Consider the following 10,167-nt stretch of genomic DNA (forward strand, 5'->3'; position numbering starts at 1 on the left):
GCTTGCAGGACTGGCCTAGGGTAATTTTTAGGGGGGTTTTAATTATATTTTAAATTCGACAAATATTTAATATTCTTTTTAATTAATTTTAAATTTGTATTGTTTTGTATGTATTTTAAATAGATTGTCAGCCGCCCTGAGTCCTACGGGAGAAGGGCGGGATATAAATTCAAATATAAATAAATAAAATAAATAAAATTTAGAATGTATAAAGGTATCTCAAATGAATGTTGGAAATGGAAATGTAAAGAAGGGAGTTTTTTTTTATCATTTCTGGTGGATATCTGATAAAGCAAAAAAATATTGGAATAGGATTCATATTCTAATGCAGGAAATTCTTAAAGTGAATATAAAGATAAAACGAGAAAATTTTCTTCTGGGTCTAATGGAAAAAGACTTGGGGGGGGGGGAAATTGGAACTCTGATTTTATGTATGTTGACAGCAGCAAAACTACTCTACGCATAAAAATGGAAGAATGTTTTGATGATTTCCACCGTGGATGAGTGGCTACAAAAGTTGATAGAGTTTGCAGAGATGGCTAAATTGACTGTTTTGATAAAGGAAAAGAATACAAGTACTTTTGTGCTTGAGTTGGAAAAAAAATAATTTGGGTTTTACTGATTGAATTGATTTTTTGATCTAGAAATGGTTAGTTCATATTACCATAGAAATGTAAAAAGTTGAGATTTGATGCTAATGCCTTATTATTTTACTGCAACAGAGGCAGTCAGAAGTCAATGCCTTTTTTTTCCTTTTCCCTTCTTTTCCACACTTCTCTTTTTCCCTTCCCCTTATCTTTGTTCCCTACTGTTTGCTTTTGTATTTTATATTATAAGTTAATAAAAAATAAATAAAAAAGAAAGAAAGAAAGAAAGAAAAAGAAAGAAAGGAAAGAAAGAAAGAAAGAAAGAAAGAAAGAAAGAAAGAAAGAAAGAAAGAAAGAAAAGTGAAACTTGCAAGAGATACCCAAAATAACCAGAAGGGGTTCCTGGGTATGCTAGAAATAAAAGGAAAACCAAAAAGGGTGTTCAGAATGATAGTGAGAAGACAGAACAACTCTTATTTCGCATCTGTTTCCTCTCCAAAACGAAAGGGAGCTCGGGCTGGTTATGATTATATTACTGCTGGGAGGTAGGGTGAGGGGTGGGACTACTCAGAATAAATTAGGAGAAATTTAGAGATAAGTTAGCTAAGATAAACAAATTGAACTTCTGGGGACCAGATGGATTACATCACAGGGTACTAAAGGAAGTAGCAGGGGTGATTTCAAAAGCATTCTTGATCATCTTTGGGAACTGGAGAACTGGTAAGATCTCAGACAATTGGGGAGTGGTCAGGCAAATGCCTTCCCCATTTTTAGAAAAGGAAGAAGGAGGACTTGGGAAACTACAGATCAGTCAGCTTGAGGTCTATAACAGGGCAAAGTCTTCAAACAGTCAAACATGTTTATGTGCCCTTGAATAACCAGGCTATGATTAACAGAAGCTAGATAGATTTATCAGAAAGACCTCATGCTAGAGCAGCGTTTCCCAAGCTTGGCCACTTTAAGATGTGTGGACTTCAACTCCCAGAATTCCCCAGGCTTGATGCTACCTTACGATGCATTAACAGAAGTATAATAACAAATCATAGGAAGTCATTTTTCCATCCTGCTCGATCCTGATCTGGACTACTGGGTCTCATTCCAGGCACCACAGTTGTGCCATCTTCAAACTTGGAATCTCCATACATTTCATAAAATCTCCATGGACATTCAAACTTGAAAGTGTCCCCTAGCCCCTCTTTGAAATGACTGATAAAAATGTGACAAAGACAGTGGCAAATTCAGAACACAGCCACCAACACGATGAAGGAGCTTGAGATCAAGCCTCATGATGAACAGTTAAAGGATTTGCGTACGTTTAGCCTAAGAAAAGCGGAGTGATATATCAGTCTTCAAATATCTGAGCGGATGATACTCCGAAGAAAAGAGGTGGTCAAAAGGCCAGAGGGCAGCCATAATCAGCCGCCATCTTAACTTGCTCAGCCACATTAAAGCAGCCATCCCGATCGTAAGCAATGGCAACAGTTGCCACATGAAGTGATGAGTTCTCCTTCCTTAATGATCTTCAAGAAAGGCTGCATGGTCATCTGTCAGCAATACTCTAGCACAGCGGCCCCCAATCTTTTGGGCACCAGGAACCAGTTGCGAGGAGAAAGGTTTTTCCGTGGACCGGGGTGTGTGTGGTTTTGTGTGCTGCCTGCATCCTGCAGATGGGGCTTTGCTTACTTGTGCGGCCCGGTTGCAGGCACACTGTGGCCGGGTGCCAGTCCACAGATGGGGGTTGGGGACCCCTGTTCTAGCAGATCCCTGCAATGAACAAGAGGGTTGAGTAGAAGATCTCTATAAGAGCCTTCTAACTCTATTACTATGGATAACTGAGACCTAACAAGGCACAGAAAGATACTATAACTTCTGTTCCTTCAGTTCAACTTTCTATTTAGCCAACAAAAGGTGCTTTTCCTGTTCTGAAAGGCAAAAGGTATCGATACCTAACTCCATGCCAAATGTCTATTAAAAAAAGCAACAACTTACCATTGAAGGCTGGTCTAGGACTATAATAATGGCTTATTTCATTTCAACGTATCATTTGGCCAGGAAGGCAGAGTCAAACATTCTGCTGCTGAAGAAACTGATCAGTGACCCTTCACAACTCTCCAGTACCATCCCATCAATAATTCTGTGGCACAGAGGAGCCATTACTTAAATTTGCAACTATGTCATGATACTATACTTTAATTAATTTGATTTTGGCACTGCTCGACTCCAAATGACTCCAGGCAGCTCACAGTATAGAATCTGGTATAGTCTCTCCAGTTTTTGGTTTTCTTGTTACTATAAAAGAACCTAAAGCTATAAAAGCCCAGGGTGGACCAAGCAGATGGCTGTAGGCTTTCCCTCCCCCTTTCAATTCTGATTTTAATTTTGATTTTGGATGCTATACTGCCACCCAATGGATAATTTCTCTCTAACTATTCTTAGCCCACACATCTAAAGAGGTAGTCCCCCACCTATAGCCACAATTGAACTCAAAGCTTCCATTGCTAAACAAGACAGGTTGTTCCACTGGTTAATTGTTCTCACTGTCAGGAAGTTTCTCTTTAGTTCTAGGTTGCTTCTCTCTTTGGTTAGTTTCCATCCATTACTTCTTGTCCTGCCTTCAGGCGCTTTGGAAAATAGCTTGACTCCCTCTTCTTTGTTGCAGCCCCTGAGATATTGGAACACTGCTATCATGTCCCCCCTCGTCCTTCTCTTCATTAAACTAGACATACCCAATTCCAGCAACCGTTCCTTATATGTTTTAGCCTCCAGTCCCCTAATCTTTGTTGCTCTTCTCTGTACTCTTTCTAGAGTCTCAATATCTTTTTTACATCGTGGTGATAAAAACTGGATGCAGTATTCCAAGTGTGGCCTTATCAAGGCATTGTAAAGTGGTATTAATACTTCACATGATCTTGATTCTATCCCTCTGTTAATGCAGCCTAGCACTGTGTTGCCTTTTTTGGCAGCTGCAGCACACTGCTGGCTCATATTTAAATGATTGCCCACTAGGACTCCGAGGTCCCTCTCACAGTTACTACTATTGAGCAAGGTACCCCCTATACTATACCTGTACATTTGGTTTTTCTTGCCTAAATGTAGAACCTTGCTTTTTTCACCATTGAATTTCATTTTGTTAGATAGCGCCCAGTGTTCAAGTCTGTCCAGATCCTCCTGTATCCTAAGCCTGTCTTCTGGAGTGTTGGCTATTCCTGCCAGCTTGGTGTCATCTGCACATTTGATGAGTTCCCCATCTATCCCCTCATCCAAATCATTGATGAAGATGTTGAAGAGCACTGGGCCCAGAACAGAGCCCTGGGGCACCCCACTACACACTTCCCTCCATGTAGATACGGTTCCATTGAGGACCACATGCTGAGTACGGCCAGTCAGCCAGCTACGGATCCATCTGGTGGTGATGCTGTCTAACCCGCATTTTTCTATCTTATCGAGTAGTAGGTTGTGATCTACTTTGTCAAATGCCTTACTGAAGTCCAAGTAAATTATATCCACAGCATTCCTCTGATCCACTAATTTTGTCACTTGGTCAAAGAATGCAATAAGATTTGTCTGGTATGATCTGTTTTTGACAAACCTGTGTTGGCTTTTAGTAATGACTTGGTTTGCCTCTAGGTGTTCACTGATTCGTTGTTTGATTATCTTTTCCAGAATCTTCCCAGGTATTGAGGTCAGGCTGATAGGTCTGTAATTTCCTGGGTCCTTTTTTTTCCTTTTTTGAAGACAGTTCTTAAGTAAGCTTTGCCCCATTTTACAACCTTTCTTGCCACACTTGTTAAGTGAATCACTGCAGTTGTTAAGCTAGAAACATGGTTGTTATGTGAATCTGGCTTCCCCATTGACTTTGCTTATCAGAAGGTTGCAAAAGGGGATCACATGATCCCTGGACACTGCAGCCATCATAAATACATGCCAGTTGCCAAGCATCAGAATTCTGATCAGGTGACCATGAGGATGTTGCAACAGTTTAAGTGTGAAAAACGATCATGTCACTTTTTTCAGTGCCGTTGTAATTTCAAATTGTCATTAAACAAATGGCTGTAAGTCGAGGACTACCTATATACAAATGCCATATTTTAAAATACAATTGTAATGCTTGTCACAGGAATTTCTCTTGAAGGACCAGATCTCCAGTCTCTGCCTTCAGTTTTAAGCTGTCCCTAAAGTGCTCTAATCCATTTTCTTGAATGAGGAGGGCTGCATGAGTCTATTGTGGCAAACATTCAGGAACCTGGTAGTACCTTTTTCTACTAATATGTTTTACTAAATTTCATCAGCTTTCATGAGCTGCAGTTGCAACTCATGAAAGCTGATGCCTTTTAATCATGTATTAGTTGAAAAGGTGCTACAAATATCTTTTTTCACATAAAAAAGCCACAGAGGATTTTATTCAAATCATTTATTAAAATAATAGCAAAGCAGATGATGGGATCTTACATATTAGCAAGTTTAGAATATGCATTTACAGATAATCCTCAAGTTACAATTGTAATTGAGTCTGGCAATTACGGTTGCAAGTTGTGATATTCGTCAATTGGGTCACCATGCGATCAGACCCGATTTTGCAAACTTTTTCATTGCAGACATTAAAGAAATGTGGCAGTTGTAAAGCGAATGTCATGGTCATTAAGTGAATACCACAATCATTAAGTCCACCCCTTCTTCGCTACAGGCTGTTTTTGTCAGTAACTGGAGGTAAATGCCAGTTTCCAGCAAAACCATCACAATTCACAATCACGAGTGCGGAGCAGGACAAATGGCCATAAGTGTGGAGTGCCCAAACTCTGGTCATGTGCCTACAAGATGGGTGACATTGGAACTTCAAGACTGGGTCATAATAGGACTAACCCATCACCATCAGAATACCAGAAAGGCACACCCAGACTTGGGTCAGAATACGTGAAACAGGAAATACAAAGCCTAAAACAGGAACAGGAGACTACTCCAAACAAAAGGCTTCAGAGGGTATAAAAACCTACTACCCACATGTGCTCACCCCTCCTTTTCTCTCCTGTTTCCTGCCAGAATCATCTTTCGGTCTGGCTCTTCAATAAACTGCAACCTTCTTTCTAAAAAAGTCGCCATGTTGTTTATTCATCCCTGGCTTGGATGAACCAGGATGAAGACAGAGGGATAGAATTAAGATCAAGTGAAGTGTTAATACCACTTTATAATCCCTTGGTAAGGCCACACTTGGAATACTGAATCCAGTTTTGGTCACCACAATGTAAAAAAGATGTTGAGACCCTAGAAAGAGTGCAGAGAAGAGCAGCAAAGATGATCAGGGGACTGGAGGCTAAAACATATGAAGAACAGTTGCAGGAATTGGGTATGTCTAATTTAATGAAAAGAAGGACGAGGGGGGACATGATAGCAGTGTTCCAATATCTCAGGGGCTGCCACAAAGTAGAGGGAGTCAACCTCTTCTCCAAAGCACCTGAAGGCAGGACAAGAAACAATGGATGGAAACTAATCAAAGAGAGATCCAATCTAGAACTAAGGAGGAATTTCCTGACAGTTAGAACAATTAATCAGTGGAATGACTTGCTTCCAGAAGTTTTGGGTGCTCCAACACTGAAGATTTTTAAGAAGAGACTGGACAACCATTTGTCTGAAATGGTATAGGGTTTCCTGCCTGAGCAGGGAGTTAGACTAGAAGACCCTCTAAGGTCCCTTCCAACTCTCTATTGTATTCTATTCTATTCTATTCCTTTTCTCCAGTTCAAAGTGGTATACATCCTCCAGTTTTTATCTACAACAATCTTGTGAAAAAAGTTGGGCTAAGACAGAAGGGCAAAGTCGATCAGGTGGATTTGAATCTGGGCCTCTTTGGCCCTAGTCCAATACTTTAATTGCTATACGACATTGGCCTATTTAACAGGTCTTTGCTGCAACAGACCAAGTTAATTAACTTCCATAGGGAGAGCAATTAAGTAATTTTGAGCAGTCTTTTTATGTTCTACCTGTTATGCAACCATTGCAACCTCAAACGCAACATGTTTAGTTAGCAGCTTGCATTACAACTATTAATACACATAAAGCAAAGAACAAGCAAGATGAATGGCCTCAGGGTCTCCTCTTCCTGGAAACATACCTTTGAAACAGCTGCTTATTAGCCAGAGTATATAATTAATGTAATTTACATTTTAAAAATGCAGCCAGTTCATTAGAAATGTAATCAGAATTGCCAATGATATAATATGTTCATTAGAATTTAGTACAGTGGAGAAGGTTCCAAATTTCCAGAATTATTTAAGCATAAAAAAAAAAAATACTTGAAGGACGCAATTGCAGAAAAGTCCTAGATTCAAGTTCTGTTCAAAATCACCATTGCTGTTGTGTTTTGTGCCAGCCACAAAATACCTCCAAATGCATGTTTTTGTCTCCCACTTCCTTTTTCTTTTGCTTAATCTTCCTTTAAGAACAGTTCTGGACTTCAACATTTGTTTTCTAATATGCTAGCTATGGAATAAAGTTCAAAGCCACATTTATGTGGCACTTACCCAGAATATCTGCCCCATGGCGTCTCCTCCTTGAAAGTCTCCCTATGCCACTTATTTCTCCTTGGGCATTCAAAATAAACTTGATGGCAAAAGCCAGTCCACACACTCACTGCAAAACAACAGCTTTAAACACAACACTTCCTTTTCCCTTGGGCAACATCTGCTGTCTTACTCTCCTCCCATGGTTGATTCATTCACTTCGCACAAGTCATTTTTCGCACTAATTTTGTGGCTGGACCCCATGATGAGTTTGGACACTCGCATTAGTGTAAGTATGGCATCTTAGCCACCTTTAGCTTATGCAATACCCATCTAAGGGCAAGGAAGGAAATTAACAACAAAGAAACTGGCATGACATTTAGGTAAATGAAAACACGGCGTTTTATTGGTCTAAATCAGGGGTGTCAAACTCAATTTCATTGAGGGCCGCATCAGCATTGCGGTTGCCCTGGGGGGAGGCTACTGGGTGGGCGTGGATGGAGTAGGTGTGGCCTACTGGGTGGCCATGGCCAGCTCTACATCATTCGCGTCAAGGGTGCCTGTGGGGGCCTGGGCAGGAGTGGGACAGATCTGAGGGTCTCTGGCAAAAGGGGGTAGGACCCGGGTAAGCGCCAAGGCATGGTCCATTTCTTCATTCCTCACAAAGGGTGACATCTCCCCAGCATGCACCCAGGGGGCGGGGCCGACACGGCAGGAGCTGGTTCCTCGCTGTTTCTAGACGGCCTTGTGGAGCTAAGACTGAATGCATTTCAGCATAGATGGCGACCACAAAATTGTACATTGGCTCCCAGCCGGCCTGGGCCAGGGCCAAGGCAGCGGGGGCCGTTCCCTCACTGTTTCCAGGATGGCTTCACGGGCCACATGAAACCACTTCGTGGGCCGCATCCGGCCCCCGGGCCTTGTGTTTGACATGTCTGGTCTAAATCCACACTCCCCAGATCAAATTTCAAGAGCAAAACAATTGCCAAGGGGTCCCTTTTCACTAAAGAAACTGAAGCAACCACATTTCCAGCTCTAGCCAAGAAAATCACAAAGATTGGAAAGCCAAAGACTTATGGTAACAGGCCCACCCACCCACCCATTCCCCAAACAGAATTAAAAAAAAACAACCCCCAAAACAAATATAACTAGCCTCAACTTTGCCTAAAAAGCCATCTTTAAAGAAACACAAAGATAAGGAAATGGGTGAATGAGGGGGGCAGAGGGGATGTGGAGAATGCTGGCCAGCTTTCCAATGACTGATCCTGAAAGCATATTCAAATGTAAAGGAACTTCTGTGAGAATGTCTTTAGGGTTCAAATGCTTTGCATCTCACACGCTTTTTTCTACTCCTAAATAATGGGTGCCAGTGAACAAAAAAAGGACAAAAGGACTCATCTGTTAAGATATATCCTTGGATAATTTATTCAGAATTTATTTATTTTAATATAAACAGTTAATTGTTTAATATTTTACACACAGCAAATTTTCACTTTTATATTCAAAGATACTCTCTGTACATATCACTGCTCGGCTCTTATATGAAAGCACTGAAAAAATAAATCAAGTGAGTATATTCTCTATTTATTTTTTTTTCAAAACCATGGCACATGTTGATCCTTTATTTTAAAACAAGAGGCTTTTTATATATATAAAAACCCAACAATCAAAAACGGTGTTCTGTGATCATATACACACATAAAACTGGGAAGAAGTTGACTGGCTTCTAAGGCAACATTTTTTTTTGCTATGCCTACAAGAAGAGCAAAAATCCTCTCAGGAGGGTCAAATCTGCCCCTCCTCTCCTCCCCCAAAGGCGCAAAGCACCGGCACATTCATGTGCTCAACCACAGGGATGCTAGTTCAAACTTCTCCATGTCAGGATATCCAGTTGGACGATATAAAATTTCCTAGAAATGCTTGTTTTAGGATTTTAAGACAACTCATCAGTTTTTAATTTCCCATTTCCTCCCCCCCCCACCACAATCAATAAAGCAATTATGTAGTGAGATGATCACTTTCAAATGACCGGTGAACAATGTTTTGCTTCCCAAAAAAAAAAAAAAAAAAAATCTAGAAGCACTTCAGGATGAAATAGGGAAATGAAAAAGAGAAAATCCCTGGAGACCATCCTCGTTCTTCCATGCCAACTAATTGGGGAAAACAGATGGGACTAAAACAAGAAGAGCTACACACCATCTCTGCTAGCCCGCAAGGCTTAAGTTGCAAAACACTGACAAGTTCAAGAGTTTAAGGTTTTTAACACAGATTGAAACCCAAACTCCTAAAATTTGCTTCTTTTTTTTTTTTTTAAATAATGATAACACGATCCTTTTGGTGGGTTTTTTTTTCATAAAAATTCACATTATAAGGAAAAAATTAAAAGCTTATGTAAAACGCAGGAAAACTAAGAGAAAGAAAGCTTCTGGTGAGGTCCTTTTTCAGCAGATGAACAGACAGATTCATCTTGCACTGAAGAGCACTTGAAATGTGAAGTTGGAACTTCAGAGATATGAATGACTAAGACGGAACCCAGACTTGTTTTATGGGTCAGACAGAGGGAAAGGCTTGGGCAGGCAACAAAAAGGCTAAAGTGCACTGGAGGGTGGAGAGACATTATCTGAAAACTAAATTCAGAAGCTTCTGAACTTCAAAACCTAGAGAGAAAGTACTTACAAACACATAATTTATGCCGATGGGGACAGAGATACACAATCTACACTGATGGAGAAACAAACAAAGATAGCATTGGCACACATGTAGAAAGATTACACCCTTTCTAACAGGTAAAACTTTAAAAGATATGCCATCCTTCTCTGCTTCCCCTTTTTAAAATTCACCTTCTAGCAGTCTTTGGCTCTACAGGATTTTAAAAGTGGGCAAGGTAAGTTCTTACCGGACTACAGTATAGACCCTCCAAGCCCCCTATCCTCCAGAAGTAATTGTAGAGTATCGGTTGCTTTGGGACTAGCAAGGCTGCCTTTCCTTGGAGGTTACCAACTCGGGCACTGGTTGACACTGATAGAAAAAGATGCTGGAACAGATAAAGCTCGGAAAATCCTACTCTCTTCCACACAGTTCTTCCA

The sequence above is a fragment of the Protobothrops mucrosquamatus genome, unplaced genomic scaffold (genome assembly GCF_001527695.2).
Source record: "Protobothrops mucrosquamatus isolate PMUCROS unplaced genomic scaffold, P.Mucros_1.0 scaffold6, whole genome shotgun sequence".
Taxonomy (NCBI): Eukaryota; Metazoa; Chordata; class Lepidosauria; order Squamata; family Viperidae; genus Protobothrops; species Protobothrops mucrosquamatus.